At 40.6% G+C, this 16,590-nt stretch overlaps 1 long non-coding RNA gene across 1 annotated transcript in view; it reads left to right on the top strand.

The window, feature by feature from the left end:
- The window catches only part of LOC125081021 (uncharacterized), an 88,130-nt gene extending 76,680 nt beyond the window's left edge, over nt 1–11,450 (top strand). Inside the window, exons 8-10 of the long non-coding RNA XR_007121560.1 lie at nt 3,707–3,840; nt 5,818–7,438; nt 10,094–11,450. This is a non-coding gene — a long non-coding RNA (uncharacterized LOC125081021). The remainder of the gene's footprint in view (nt 1–3,706; nt 3,841–5,817; nt 7,439–10,093) is intronic.
- The last annotated feature ends 5,140 nt before the right edge of the window (nt 11,451–16,590 follow it).

The raw sequence follows: 16,590 nt of genomic DNA, 5'->3' as shown, positions 1-16,590 counted from the left end.
GCATGGTATATAGAATTTAGGATTTCCCATGAGCTTTGCAAATGGATGGGCATTAGATAAGAAGGGAAAAGGCAATCATATTCAGTGGGAAGTCTAGCGAGAGTGAATAGAGTGCATTATAAGAGGGTGAGGACATCCCTTTGACTAAAATGAAGACAGGGAATAGATGCAGAAGCCAAATGTTGGGGTGTTCAAAAGCAAGCAACAGAAGCAGTGAAGTGACACGTTGGAGGCAGGTTAGGTCTGTATTTTCCGTGTTTCCATCTACATGGAAGATGAGCTGGGGCCTAATGGTACAGAAGAAACAGGATGCTTTCCAGCTTTGGTAGCAGCCCTTTTCAGATCGTTCAAGAAGACTCCAGGGTGTATCATAAGTAATTCTAATTTTTTTTTTTCTGCTTATCCTGTGTTCTCTCCACTTCCGCATGATGGACCCCAACAATGGCTGTGTGTATCCTGCATTGTTGCCGTGATATCACCTCTCTTTTCTGATGAAGAAAAGGCACCCGAGTCATAGTCCAGTCTCCTGATTTTGATGTGCCACTGATGCTTGCATTTAACTCTTCCCATTTCCTTTACTAAGGGGAGACTCCTCCCATCATACGTCACACTCTATTACTTGGTCCATGAAGCAGCAAGCTATTCCTTTTCAGGGCCTTGCCAGAAATTATCACAGCCCATTGTCCCCTTGGTTCCTACTATATGTTGTAGAGGGAGAGGAGAAAGCTAAAAAACAATCTGGATATGGGCACCTGGGTGCCTGAGTTGGTTAAGTGTCTAACTCTTAATCTCAGCTCAGGTCTTGATCTCAGGGTCATGAATTTAAGCCCTGTGTTGGGCTCCATGCTGGGTGTGGAGCCTACTTTAAAATAAAATAAAATCTGGATATATATATGTATATATATACACACACACATACACACACACACTAAACTGTTGTATTAGCTATCTGCTGCTGTATAATAAATTATCCCAAAACTCAACAGCTTAAAACAATAAGCATTTATTATTTAATGGTTCCTGTCAGTCAGGAGTCAAGGCATGACATAGCTGGGTCCTTTGGCCCAGGGTTCCTCCTCAGGCTGCAGTAAAGGTGTTGGCAAGGACTGTGGTGTCATATCAAGGCTCATCTGGAGGAGGTTCTACTTCCAAGCTCACTCACATAACTATTGGCAGGATTTTGGTCTCTTCCTGAGACACCAGTTCTTTATCACATTTGCCTGTCATGGGGCAGCTCACAACATGGCAGCTGGCTTCTCTCAGAGCATGTGAGGGACAGAGTGAGTGAGAACCAGCAAGATGAGTCATAGTTTTTTTTGGTCAATGAATCTCTGAAGCAACATCTCATCATTTTACTATATTCATGTGTTAGGAACAAGTCAGCTGGTCCAGCCCACATTCACGAATTATACAAGAGCATGAATACCAGAAAGGAAAGATCATCGGGGCCATTTTAAAAGCTGCCTACCACAACTGTGGAGAATTTCCCTACTTTTCTGGTGACCATACCCTTTTAAAATCTTGAGTTCCTTATGCAACTACCAAGCAAATGCAGACAAATCTGACTTTGGATAGGCTCTCACCCTCAGACTCCTGTTTTACAGTTTCTTCAGAAAAGAAATCTGGCAGCAATATAGAAGACGGATTAAAGACTTGTGGTTGGGAAAGTAAACCAAGAAACTATCGTAACAGTACTGATGAAAGTAGTAAAAAGTCCAAACCAGGATGGTGGTAGGGAGTTTCAGGGGAGTATATAGATCCAGAAGAGGCGGAAAAGTAAGAATCAAAACACCTGCTTCCAAACTGAATACAGAAAATAGAAAGAAAGGAATAACAATGACTTAGATTCCCTGTGGATCCAGGGTATGACTGGCATTTATGAAAAATGGGAAAATTCAGGAAGAAGTCCAGGTTTGGGGAAAAACGGTTAAATGTGATATGTTAATTTGATGTGGGTTTTCTTTTTGTTTTTGTTTTGACTAAACTAAGTGTCTTTATCAGGGAAAGCCAGGATTACATCGGACTTAAGAGTTGGCCTTGGGGTCCTTCTTCTTGCCAAAGGTGGGCATGACATTGACAAAATTGAACTGCATCCACCACCTGGCTCAGCCTGCCTTCTTCTTTTTCTGCTGTTTGGCCACCTTGGGAGTCTGCCCTCTGACTTGGCCAGCATGAGCCAGAAAACCATGGACTTTCCTCCAAGCACGCAACCTGCTACCTCTAGGGTGGTCAGAGCTTCCACTCCACGCTGACCCAGGGTGTCCTCAGCCTCAAGGGGCATGCCTGCCAGGAGCACCTCTTGATCTTCTGGAGCAATCTTCTCCAGTGAGGCTACATGAGCCTTGATCGGGGGGACATGGCTGGTCACCTCGAGGATGTGCAGTTCCTGGGCATGGATAGAGTTGCACGTCAGTGGCTGAACTGGGGCAACCACAGCCGCTGCCTTGAAGATGGAATTGGGAAAGAGCTAAATTTGAAGTTTTGTGAATGAGCAGATATAACTTGCTTAATTTTGTGCCTGTCAGGTCAGACATGTGAAGAGATAGAAAAGAGTGCCTTGGCTTTCAAAATGCAAAACATTCAGACAGCAGGGGAGAGTGAGGAAGCCAGCGACAGAGGTCAAGACAGGAGGTAGAGATTTATTTGCCATCAATATAGACACTTTGAGAGAAGATAGAGTCAGCGGAAGGCTCTGAGTGGGAAGGTAGAAGAAAAAAAAGCCCTCCAATAAAACCCTACATTTGAAGTCTTCCCTGAGAGCCAGTTAGCCTCTGTGCTACAGTGTGGCAGAGCCGCAGGCCAGAGCACTTCTCCACTCAGTCAGACGCTTGCCTCATGAGTGGCCTGTGATCATGACAGCCTTGACATCAACGCCACCAGTAATGCGACCGCGGCATCTGCCACAGGGAAGCAAAAGGAGGTGAAGAGAAGTAGAAATACTTTATCTGAAAGAAAATCCACCGAAAGCTTGTGGTCATTACAACAAAACAAAATAGAAAAGAACGACCCTTGAAATTAAAAAAACAAATCAGCAAACAAAACGAACCCAATCAACCAAATAAACAATGAAGAGACCCCGAAAGCTGTCATTTTGTTTTGTTTTTTCACCTTCTCAGAATTATCCTACAAAAGACAGGGTTGTTCAAAGAAGTCTGTGGAAGACACCTAGATGCCAAATGCTGCTTAACTCTTCCCCTTTTGTCCTTTCTCCTCCCTCTTTACCATCGTGTCATTATTTTCTCTCCCTCATTTTCCTGCTTGTGTCCTCATTCCTCCTCTCCCCCACCCTCCGCTGGCACCTGGCAGACTGCTCCCACCCTCCAGTCTCTAATTCTAATTTTTTAAAAGATTTTATTTGATTATTCATAAGAGACAGAGAGAGAGTCAGAGGGAGAAGCAGGCTGCCCACAGAACAGGGAGCCCGATGTGAGACTCAATCCCAGGACCGTGGGATCATGACCTGAGCCGAAGGTAGAGGCTTAACCAACTGGAGCCACCCAGGTGCCCTCTAATTCTAATTTTTTAAAGTTAAAAAATATGGAACTTTATTGTAGGACACTTGGATAGTATGGCTAAATGGAATGGAAAGGCCTGCAGGTCATTTTGAGAATCATCTATAATGTGAATTTTAAAATTGCTACAAGCAAGATTTTATTCACCGTGATGCTTTCTTTTGTTTTCGTGTTTTCTTCTTTTTCATTTTCAGTTTTGACAAAGGATTTCTCAGTGTCTTAAGGATTTCAAATATTGAGGGTTTGATCTCGCCTCATGACAACAAGCTCAGTGTTTTTACTGCCTGACTGAACTACTTCCAGAAGGATCTTGATAACCAGCTTGATGGTCAGATTGTCCATTTCTTTTTTAAAAAAAGATTATTTGGGGTGCCTGGGTGGCTCAGTGGGTTAAGGCTCTGCCTTCGGCTCCGGTCATGATCCCAGGGTCCTGGGATCAAGCCCCACATTGGGCTCTCTGCTTGGCAGGGAGTCTGCTTCCCCCTCTCTCTCTCTGCCTGCCTCTCTGCCTACTTGTGATCTCTGTCTGTCAAATAAATATATAAAATCTTTAAGAAAAATTATTTGTTCATTTTAGAGAGGGGTTGGGATAAATGGAGGGAGAAGCAGAGGGAGAGAAAGAGAGAAGTAGACTTGAGTAGACTCCCTACTGAGTGCGGAGCCCATTGTAGAGCATGACCCCACAACCCCAAGATTACCACCCACACAGAACCAAGAGTCGAACACTCAACTGACTGAGGCACCCAGGCAACCCCAGATTGTCCGTTTCAATGGCATTGTCAGTATCTGTTTCTCCAGAAATTCACACAGTGACTTTGGCACCTGGTCTATTGCATTGGCCTTCCAGGAGTGATTTGTTCCTGCAGGCCCAGTCTCCTGAGGGGTAGGAATGTAAGGGTGAAGGCAGGTTGGGTTGTGGAGGATGGGCAAGGTGGGTGAGAGGCAGCTCCAGAAGAAGGAGCTAAAGCTTAGACTCCTTTAGCCCAGGAGGCCCATTGGGTCAAGACTCCTGACCTGGTCCTGGTAGCCAGCATGGAGAAAGTTTATAGGTTTTGTCTTCTCTCTGAACTCACCTATAGCAGAGTCTAACAAAGGGCAAATAAAATGTTTTCTGGAAAACTATAAAAATTAATAAAAGCTATTGTAGAATTCATATTGTAGGATGCTATAAAAGGAGAATACTTCACTTCCAATTTCTCCTATAAATAAGGATTGTGGGTTTAAGGAATGTTCTTTGGAAAGCTTTTCTTTTTTTAAATTTAAGTCTATGGAATATGGAAATGACTGAAAGTATTAACATAAAACTCGATGATGGATATTTTGTAGGAAATAATTCAAAATGTCAAAAGAATTTTTAGCACAGAGTTTTTAGTATAGCAAAAATGTGTTACAGAAATGTGTAAAAATGAAGCCATGGATCCATAAATCGTGGTGTATACATACAATGAAATCTTGTGCAGCTACTAAAAGAACTTCTTTCCAAGTTTTCAATGGTATATGGAGTTGCCTAAGTAGAAAAGAAACACAATATACCTTAAAAGTAAGGTTTTAAAAAAATGTGATCAATCTACATGTACTGATATGGAACCATCTTCAAGACAGATGAGGTAGCAAGTAGAATTTTCCATTGGCACAAGATTTGTTTTACAAAAATACAGTTGACCCTTGAACAGCACAGGATTAACCTGCGTGGGTCCACTGATACGTACCTTTTTTCCAATAAATACAGTACAGTAAATGCATTTTCTTTTTTATGATTTTAATAGGATTTTCTTTTCTCTAACATATTTTATTATAAAAATCCAGTATATAATACATATAACATACAAAATACATGTTCACTGACTGTTTATGTTATCTCTAAGGCTTCTGGTCAACAGTGGCTATTTACAAAGTTTTGGGGGAGTTAAAAGTTATGTGTCCCTAACCCTGGTATTGTTCAAGGATGCAATCTATAATTTTATTTGTCCTTAATTGCTATAGTATCTGACTCTTATTTCCTATTATCCCTAATGGAAGAAGACATCATTTAGTCACTTCTAAGTAGACTGTCAAATGCAGCGATTTCTCAGTCAAGCAAATCAAGGTATGGGATGCTGGAAATTTGCCATGGTTTCTCCTGAAAACCCAGATGTCTTCACCACTGTGCTTGCCACAAGGCCCCTGTGCATTACTTTATGCACTCAACTCTTGGGTCCAAACCTCACTGTGCATTCTACTTACTGATTGGCAAATAAGTTACATGCCTGCCATGGTTTCAAGACAATGTTAGAAATGTAACTTACTGTTTTGTTTTATTTTCCAGCTTCTCTGGTATATAATGGAACCCATACAAGGTTAGAACTATTTAGTAATGGATCCATAAGTGACTATAGCACCAGCCCCATTAAGATGATGAGATTGGTCTTCAGCTTGAGGTTGCTAACCATCTACCAGCCCCATGGTACCTAATAATTGATTTTAACAATGCAATTTGATTATTCAACTTGATTATTCAGTTTGATTGAGAAAGAATGACTTTAGTGGTTAAGTTTCCCTTTCCAATTATGCCAGATTTACCCCTGTGGAATTGCAGAAATCTCTCAGAATGATAACATTTGTCAAATGAGACAGTACAGTCATTTAGCAATCATTCACAGTATCCACTGAGCACCACGTGCAAGATAATCAAGTAGAAATTGATTGTGTCTCATATTTGCACAGTACTTAGATTTTGTAGAACACACCAAACCTTTTCTTACCTGATCCTAAAAATAGGTTGGTGAAGTGAGCTTGGAAGAGATTCCCATTTTATAGATGAAGAAACAGAGGCCAGATTTGAATCTTTTGCCCTAACTCAAACCAGTAGTAAATGGTAAAGTTGGGACTAGGACTTAGCTGATTATATTTGAGAACTGTTTCCAGCATTCCTCTCTGTCATAATTTCTACTGACTTCATGAAGAGGCTTTGGTAGGGAAGCTGGAGAAAACCTGAGGAATGGAAAGGAGACACCTCTGGGATGGGGAGAACAAAGGAGGGCACTTTTTAAAAGGAGAGGCTAGTACAGCTGAGACTCCTTCTTTTACCAACTTCCCAACATGGGCCAGCCCTCCATGAGTAGGTACATTTCCAGCTCAGATTCTATACCTTCTTCTATCGCTCCTACCCTTTTTTTCTGTGTCCCTGGCCACAAAAGACCCTGACCAATAGAAAAAAGTTACAAATTATGAGATCTCACTTGTCAAGGAACACTATAAAAATCTGTGGTGCATTAGCCTTGGGAAGAGAGTTTTCCTTCATTTTCAGAATAACTCTGTGAACCTCCCCCTCTGATCTGCAAACACAGCAGTCTCTTTAAGACCAGGGATTTCTTTGGCGTGTGTTGAAAGGACAACAAAGACTAGAAAAATGTGCCCACTGATTCTGAGCAAAATCACAGCCTGAAAGTCACAGCCTCCCTGCTAGTATTTTATATTCTTAATGTTTGCTGTGGTGTTTGGGAATAATTCACTAAGACTTTATTAGATTTACATAAAAACAATAGGCTTTCTGAAATCGCAGGTGAGGAGTGGGTGGGAGGAAGGAGGTGATGAGAGCAAGGCTGTCCACGTAACACAGTGTCAGCCAAAAGAGAAAAGCAATGCACCTCCTCTGCCTAGTTTTCTAGAGCAGCCCAACACCCAGTGTTGGCCAAGGAAAAAAACAAAGGGGTGAAAACAAAGAGACACCCATGTCTTTTACAGGAGAAAAGAGAGAAGGTAAAAATTCTGCTAAATAATTTTAAGAATATTCTGTCAGCCTGAAGAAAGAGAAGCTCTCTGTGTACAAATCGTTGGGCTTACCTTCACTGAGCACGCTTGTCAGACGGTGGTTCTTCCCATGTGTCTCTCTTGGGAAAATGTTTGCACACTGGTGGTTGCCAAGCTTCATCAGCACATTGTGGTAGGTAAGCCAGAGTTGTGGGTTTAATAGGTTGCTTGTTTGTGTATTCATTTACACTTGGCTTTGTTCTAAAAATGCTTTGAGGTGGCGGTGTCCAATAGGTCATTGTGCTTTGTGCATCGATCATATTTAGTTATTAAAAGCACAAGTGATCCTTTCAAAGGACGTCTGTGTGAATAGAGGAATACAGATTTATTATTATAACTAAACAAATAAGCCATAATGCTTTTTGATTAAACTAACAGTAGGCCTGCAGCCATTTCAGCTATAGATGAGGGTAGGACAATTTTAGTTGAAAATGATCAACAGTGTATTTGCTCCAAAGGATCTTGAAGGCCCATTGAGGCTGACCTACTCCACTGCCATGCTCCTGGCAAACCCAAGAAGGGCACTCTTGTGATCTTCAGCCTCAGAGAACTTTGGCCCAAACCAGTGCCTCTTTTACCAGAAAAACTATAGCAGAGAGGCACTGGGATGTGTCACTAGAGACTGAACAAGATGTTTATGTAATTACTGATAATTTCACTCAATCCAATTTTAATCTCAAACCAATTTGGGTTCTCTCCAAGGCTCAAGAACAAAACATTTATTATGGTAGGGTAGCAAAACGGCTACAAGAGAAGTCTCAGTCTTTAGAGAGATGAGTTTGACAGTACTGCAATCACTTTCTAGCTAGTTCTATGGCCAGTGCTATGGGCTTGGATGAGTCACTTAAACCCCCAGTACTTTAGTTTCTACATTTGAAAATGGGGTAATGAGAATACCTATCTCATCTCCTTATTGTTTCAAATGAAATACCACTTAAAAGATGCTGAAGCACACTGTGCAAGCTTGATGCTGGCTATCATTACTATGTGCCTAGTCGTGTCTTGGGCCTTATAGGTGTCAAAATGTCTCAGTCCATTCAGACTGCTACAGCAAAAGGCCATCAACTGGGTGGGTTATATACAACAGAATTTTATTTCTCACAGTTCTGGAGGCTGGGAACTCTAAGATGACAGTGCCGGCAGATCTGGTGTCTGGCGAGAAACTGCCTCCTGATTCATAGGCACTGTGTCCTCACGTGGCAGAAGGAGAGAGGGAGCTCTCTGAAGTCTTTTTTATAAGGGCACTTAATCCCATAAACGAGGGTTCCATGCTCATGACTTGATCATCCCACAGTGACCTCACTTCTAAATGCTATCACATTAGGGAGTAAGATTTAACATATGAACATATGTTGGGGGGATACAAACATATAGCCTATAGCACAAGATGATTAAATAGCCTTCCTTCAAGGCGCTTGTACAAGTCTGGGTTCTCCGGAGAAAAAGAGCAAATAGGATATGGAAATATAGATTTATTATTATTTTTTTTTTATTTCCATCAGATGTTATTTTTTAAAAAACCAATACAGGTTTTGAAGTCTGGAGTAAATATCTTTAGTTTTGGTAACATACAGTAAGTGGTACTAAGTACACAGTAATTATTAGGTAACTAACGTGAAACCACAGAACTGTAACTTTGCCACAACCACATGCACGTGGCCTTTCTGGTTGAGCACATTAAAAAAAAAAAAAAAACTGGATGCCCACGCCAAAACTATGCCAAGGAAATCTGTTAAGGAGTAAAGTTCTGAAATGGTGACTCACTAGAGTGCCTAGATATAGAATAGATTTATATTTAGAGAGATTTTCTGTAAGAAATTGGTATAGATAGATTTACTCTAGATATAGAGAGGTTTACCATAAGAAATCTGAGAAGGAAGCAGAGAAGTATAAGACCTGAAGTCATCAGCAAGCTGGAGACCCAAGAGATCCAGTGAGATAAAGTCCAGTGCGAAGCTGAGGCAAGAAGCCGGCAAGACCAATGGCCCGGCTCAAAGACAGTCGGGTGGAGAGAAAGGACTCTTGCTTATTCAGCCCTTTATTCTGTTCAGGCCTTCAATGGGTTGGATGAGGCCCACCTTGACTGGGGAAGGTGATCAGCTTTACTTTGTCTACCGCTTCAAATATTAATCTCATCCAGAAACACCCTCACAAACATATCAGAAATAATGTTTAACCAATTATCTGGACACACCCTATGGCCCACTCGTGTTGACACATAAAAATGAAGCATTAGAGCTTGCAGACTGATATGAAAGAAAGATATGTAAGTAAGTATTACAATGGAATAAGGAAAGTGCAGAATTGGAAGAACTTGCAAAGAGCTGTGAGAGTCCTGAGAAGGGAGACGCTCCTCAGTCTGGGGTGGTTTGGCCAGGTTTCTAGACCTTTGAGTTCTTGAACTGAGGTTTGTAGTTTGGGGAGTAGTTTTCCACATTTCTAGGAAAATGGAAGGTGCACAGGACTCTAGGCCATTTCTCACCCACTTAGGCTGCTAACATGCTAGTCCAAGTGATCAGAGTGTTCCCTACACTCTCCTGTGAGCATTCTGCCTCTCCTCCTTGCTTTGATTTTTGTAACTCTGCCATCACTTCTCCTTATAGGAGCCAACGGGGAGGCCTTGAATCCGTAAGTCAGCCCATACTACACCCTGCTGTTAATTCTCTAGTAATTTGCCATCATATTTTGTAGAAAATTCAAAGTCCTAACACTACAGTGCCCCATATAATATGATCCCCATTACCTTTTCCACCTAATTTCCTGTGACTTCCCTTCTTTGTTGCTGGTTTCAGCTACACAGAGACATTTCATGAGTCTGACGACCTGCTTTGACTTCAGGGTATTCGTTTTTACCCAGAACACTTCTGCACATCATCATATGGCTCTGTCTCTTACTACATCCTGGCCTTGGCTCAAAGTCAGCAACCTTCAATGGCAAAAAATTTCTGTTGTCAATTTATCCTGCTTTTTTTAGTTGGTTGGTGAGTTTTGTTGTCGTTGTTTTGCACATATCTGGAAACCTTCCTGGACCAGACGATGCTTGAGTTGGATATTGAAGGATGAAAGAGCAGGTAAGAAAGGGGGAGAAGAGAATCCCAGGCCAAAGGACTGGCATGTACAAAGGCTCAGCATCAAGAAATAGAATGTCACCTTGGAGAAAGGTAGGTGGTTTCCCTGGAGTAAAGGGTGTGGTGTGGGTGAATAGGAGAAAGGAAGCTAGGGAGGAAGACAGGGCTGTCTGTGGTTACATGAATAATGGTACCCATTGACCCTGCTGCTCTTGCCCACATTTGCCAGCAGCCCAGGCTTTGTCCTTCATTCAGAGGAGCCAGTCTCAGATTTCATGTTTTATAGTGGCATGTCTCAACCTTTTTCTCCTATTGTCACTCCACCCAAGGAATCTATTTAAATATTGTTTCTATACGACTCCCTATGAAACTTTAATACCACACATATGCTGTATATCTGTTTCTCTACTGTATATGCCTATCTGTGCTTTATACATAAAAATAGGATTTTCTCCTCCTGAGAGCCAGTTTTCACTTCTGTTGAGAATGTATGTTTTATAATTTTCACTGACAACATGGTTTTGTCTCTGTCTTGTCTCCTACCTCTATCTCTCAAACATACAGTTTCCAGGGAGCATGTGAATCCCACAGAATACCATATACGTGACAGTAATTGAGCCATCATTGCAGAGTAGTAACTAAACTCACACAAAATGAGTGATTTTTCTTTCCTCCCTTACTAGTTCTTCCCTATCCCTCATATATGGACCACTTAATTCTACATCCATGCTTCTAAGTGGGCATTGGAGACTGAAACATTCCAAGGAATGTCATATATCTGATTCTTAGAGTTCTGCCTTCAGGGTTAACTCATTTATTCAGATGCTACTTATCCTCTAGTCACTCCTCTGTTTCCTTCCCAGCCCCACCAGGGAAGCCAGCTGAAGGCACATGCACAGAGCATGGGAAGAAAGCGAAAAGGCCTCTGAGCAACTTGCTTGAAATACTACTCTGCAGCAAAGCTTGTTCATTTTTTTAGAAAATCAGTGTTTCCAAGTGTTGAATGTAAATATTGAATTGCTAAATTGTGCCCTTGAAACTAATATTGCACCGTATGTTAACATAGGAATTTCAATAAAAGCTAAAAAGACAAAAAAAAATACAAACAAACCTAAATAAAAGGAAAGATATGCCATGTTTATTTTAAAAATCAGCATTTTATACCATATCTATAATATACACAATTCTATTAAGATTTATAATCTAGCTTCTAATCTCATGATTGATTTGAGGTAGCAAAATAAAAGGAGAAGAGAAGGGCTGATGATAACAAGGAAAATACAGAAAAGCAATGCAAATCCCATTTACTAATATGAAAGCACATCAGTCTAGGGCCAGTTAGCACAGGGGCAAGTGATCCCTGGATTTTACTGGTGTTTATAAAGTTGTTCCTAAATAATCACATGACCTTTTATTTAGGAAGACAGGATACAAATCCTATTTTCCAAAGTTTCCAACTAAGATCATTAGAATAAAGTTCTTAGCTTAGAATAATAAATCTTCATCTAACTGGAAAATTTAGCCACCCATAAGGACTTATTTCCATGAGGATCCTGGATAGCATCTGGTTTTAATAATTGCAGGAGCTTCACATGTAAACAGATGCATGGTGTTCAAAGGTTCCATGAGACAAAATGTAGCCTTTGCTCATTTTGAGTAATGACGTATGGGATGAGCGAATCTGAGATGAAAAAATTAAAAGGTTATTGGTTTACATGTCCAGAATTTTAAAAATATGATCCCACATCATAAGTCGCTTTGACATTGGTCAACACATGCTGTGATAAAAGCTTAACTAATTCCCTTGATGGGGATGATGGAAACTAAATGTGTACAGAGATTTACTTATATCAGCATAGGTAAACAAGTTACTGAGTGATGAAGCAATGTTGCGTAGCTAGCAGAATTGTGTTCACCTTTAACACTTTTATCAAGAAGAGTGTTGCCAGCAAAGATAATAAGCCATTAGGATAAACTCACTTTCACCTAATCTAATCCCTGGGCTTCACTGAAGGGAAAAGAAAGCAATGCCTTACTGACATCCACAGTATGATGATCTGCACAAAGGGCTTTGGGATCAAGAATCAAACAAGATCAGTTTGTTGAATACGGCCGGGTGACATGGATGGGGGTGGGGTGACTACACACCCTGAGTCCCCAGATTATCATTTGTAACTAGTACATCTGTTCTACTGTACATCTGTTCTACCTGTATTATCAACGGAAAGATGACCATCAATTTAGTCACAAAGGTGGGCACTTTTCTCTCCCTTCTTTTCCTTTTCTTTCCTAACCAATCACCCAACCTGTCTCAATGAACGTTTCTCAGGATGGATGGAGTCAGGCAATATGAAAGTGATTAAGTTAGCTGCTCACAAAGAAACAGAATGAGAGATGTAAAAATAAAACTGACTGAAAGCAAAGCTTTAAAAAAAAAAAACTTTCTTTTTTCTTTTTTTTAAATTATGCACCCCATTTCATGGCAGCATTATTTACAATAGCTAAGATATGAAAACAACATAATGTAACATAACATAACATAACATAACATAACATAAGGTCATATGGTGAAAGCCATGTGGGAGTGTCAGAGTCTCAAGGGAGAGTAATTGTGGTGAAGAAAAGGAAACTGATCCAAAGGGAAAAGGCAGGGCACCAGTGGTTCTTTTCACCTACTTGCTTCCCTCCCCGGCCTCTGCAGCCAACTGAGGCATCCTCCATGCTATTTTCCAAACAGGAGGCTCAGGAGGCTCTCAAGAGCTCCTCTGTTTGGAGGATAGTCAAAGAAACTTGAAGGAGAAGGTATAAAAACCTTGAGTTAATACAACCAAGTTGTATTAACAAGAGGGAACCTCTCATTTTTTAAACCATTTGCCCTGTTTCCTTTATTTCTGTTTAACTGTGACAACTTTAAAAATAAAAGCCTAGACTTAAAATATTTTTAAATCTTGGAGAGACATTCTTGGGTAGACAATCCTTGAATTCCAAGCAGTGAATTTTTTTTTTTCCCAAGCAGTGAATTTTAAGAGGTAATTAATTTCAAGGATTAATATTTTGAAAATGCAGAACTGGTGGCCATTATGTTCAACTTTCTTAAAACTCTTCTCCCTGATTTACACAATTAATTTCTGGTTCTTTCCTAGTTCCCTGACTATTCCTACCAGCTATGTTCACTTTTTCCTTGTCAGAACCCACATCAGTGCATTCCCCATGATGGTAGCCTTGGCAACTCTTCCCCTTCTCACTCTAAATACTCTTGTCTCAGGGATGTAGCCTCATTTCATGGATTGAACTATTATCCATATTCTAAAGAATTCTATATTTTAAAAAAAGAATTCTATATGAAAAGAAAAAATGTTTTCTAAGGAATAGTCCTTACACTAACAGTCCCCAGTTGTAAGAGAAACTGGAAATGAAATAGCCCTCTTTATGGTATTCTGTGATATGGAAATTCTATAGTAGTTCTATTTATATTTACATTTTCCCAGAAAGCACTTTACTTACCCTTTGTTTGACTGTGCTATAACTGAGTTCAGAGAGAACAGAGGACCTGTAAACTCTCCATCATGATGAATAACCTGCCAACATCCAGTAAACAAAAGTTACTCTTAGAGATGCACGGTAGCACAATGACATAACATTGCCATTTTGGTCTTTAGGTAGGTAAAAATCTTATTTTTAAGGTTCAGAATTCATCTAATTTTTTTCATCGTTGAAAGTAAAGGTTTAACACACTTAAAATGCTAAAAGTTAGACAACTTTTTCAAAATATGTAAAAATATTAATGTATATAAAGAGAAACTCAGCGGATAACCCAGGAGGGCCTAGACTTTTCTAATCTGCTCACACAGATGGCCAAGATGATGTTTTAGTGCCTGGGTTTTGGTAATTCATGGGATGGGATCCTCTAAGATCTTCCCACCTTCTGTTTCTTGGGTGATCTCTGTCAAAACTGGGCCTGTTTGTCTTTCAGGTACCAAGGGCCCTGAATCAGAGCTGAGGAGGGTAAGACTCACACCTGGCTGGCTGCCAGGACCAGGTTGGAGTTCCTGTCGCCATCAGGCACCAGGGACTCAGAGCTGGAACTTTAGCCCTTGCTTTTGGATCTGCCTCTCACCCACCCTGCCCTCCAACTGAGATCTAACCTCCTTGCACCCTGCCTGCCACGCATGTTACTGATGTGGGAATCCGATTGGAGGTGGAAAGAGGAGGGAGGACAGAAGGTGAGGGGACAAGAAGGAAAGCCATGTGAGAAGGGTAAGGAGGGCGGAGAGAGGGGGGAAGGGGGAGGAGTTCAAATAACCTGCTTCCAGAAATCTGTAGACTTCAAATGAGCTCCTTTGAGAAATTTGTTTGGGAACTTTGAGGATAATTTTTTTAAACCACCTTTGGGATTCTCGTCTGATTGATTGGTTAGTTTGGATTTTTGTGTGTTGGTTGGTTTGTTTTCTTTGATTTTTTTTAATTGGAAGGGTGGTTTTATTTTGTTTTGCTGCCAGACTTCAGAAAGCGTTCCCTGATGTGCTAGCGGATGAAAAGTCCTCACCGAGGCTCCACCACTGCTTGTGCTTACCCTGATCCCAGCACTACGGCTTTGTTTGTTGTTGTCTGGTCTGCCATGTCTCTTGTTAATTTAAACCACCCGGAGGGCAAGGACAGGTCTCTTTTGTTTTAACAGCATACATTCACCAGAAAATAATCTTTTCTACATGTCGAATCCTACACATGGAAATTCTCAAGACACAGTATGTCAAGAGTGAGAGGAAGGTACAAAATACATGTTCACTGTCTTTTCTGACAATTCTTGTGTACATGTGGGTATAATTGTGGCTCAATAAAAGATGTGCTCAAATTATCTCTCTTTGGTCCTCCCTTTGAAATACTCCCTAATTGATAACATATTTGCTCACTCTAGTAGGTAGTTACTACTTAAAAACTGGAGAATTTTTGAGAGTTAGCAGAACATCTGGGAACTGTGAAAACTGGTTTTGGCTGAACTTCTCTTTGTTTTTGTTCCAGAGGCTTTTTTTTTGTAATGTTTTGTTTTGTTTTTTTGTTTATACAATTACAGTTGCATTCAATTTCTACCAAACCTGAATATCAAGGAATTTTACCCATAGCACTCTTTTTTCTCACAGAATCCTAGAAATCTAAACATTGATCTTTCCTGTTTGTCTCCAGCCCCTATCTGTGTCCTGGCATTTATTATTTTCTTCTGCTATAACATTTTAATCCATTCATAACTGTGCTTATATCTATGACTTGGGGATTTCAGATCACCTTTTAATTCACTTATGCATTCATTCATTCATTCATTCATGTGTTCAACAAATATTTACTGAGTTGCCTTGGAACCACTAGAGATAAAAGATAAGTAATAGTTCCTGCCCTCAAGAAATTTTCTTTGAGGAAATAGTCAAATAAACAGTCCATTACGATATAATGCTATAGTGCTATGTATTCATACAAGTCGTTTCTGAGCTCCTACTCCGTTCCAGCACTGTGCAAAGGAGACATTACAAATAAGTTGCCATATAGAAGGAATATCTAATGGGGAAAGGGAGGTCTTCCAGAAGAGGTGATCCCAATTTTGGCCCTGAATGACGAAGAGGCTGTAACCAGTGAAGTCAGAAGCAGAGGAACAAGGAGGGATTATTACGTTCAAAGCAGAGGCAGTAGCACCTGAAAAGTTTTTGCAGTAAGACTGATCTGCCAAGGGCATTGCAAGCTCTCAGCTGCAGCCAGGAACTGAGTGTTATAGTAGCACTTATCAAACATATGTTGCCTGAAGGAGTAGAGAAGAAGATTGCAGTAGAAGCAAGGAGAAATGGAATCTTAAGCCTTTTAAGTCATGCTAAGGAGTTTGGACTTCATCTTGACAATTATAGGAAGACTATTGAAAAGGATGTTAGGATGGATGGGGTTGAGAATGAGGGTACAAAATAGATGTGATCAGACTTGTATTCTAAGTTTAAATTACTTTGGTCTTATCATCAAGATTGATACAGGCAAGAGTGAAGGCAGGGAGCCCAGGAATGAGGCTATTGCTGTAATCTAGAGCTCAGTAACCCAAAATGTGGTCCTGGAACAACAACATCTTCTACATCACCCAGGAGCTTGTTATAAATACAGAATCTTGGGGTGCACCAAGACTGAGTCAGAGTTTGCCTTTTAATAAGTTCACTTGGTGATTCCAATACATATTAAAGTTTGAGGTACAC

The sequence above is a fragment of the Lutra lutra genome, chromosome 11 (genome assembly GCF_902655055.1).
Source record: "Lutra lutra chromosome 11, mLutLut1.2, whole genome shotgun sequence".
NCBI classification, from domain to species: Eukaryota; Metazoa; Chordata; class Mammalia; order Carnivora; family Mustelidae; genus Lutra; species Lutra lutra.
Note: the sequence above shows the minus strand (reverse complement) of the source record. Positions and strands in the feature narration are given on the sequence as shown.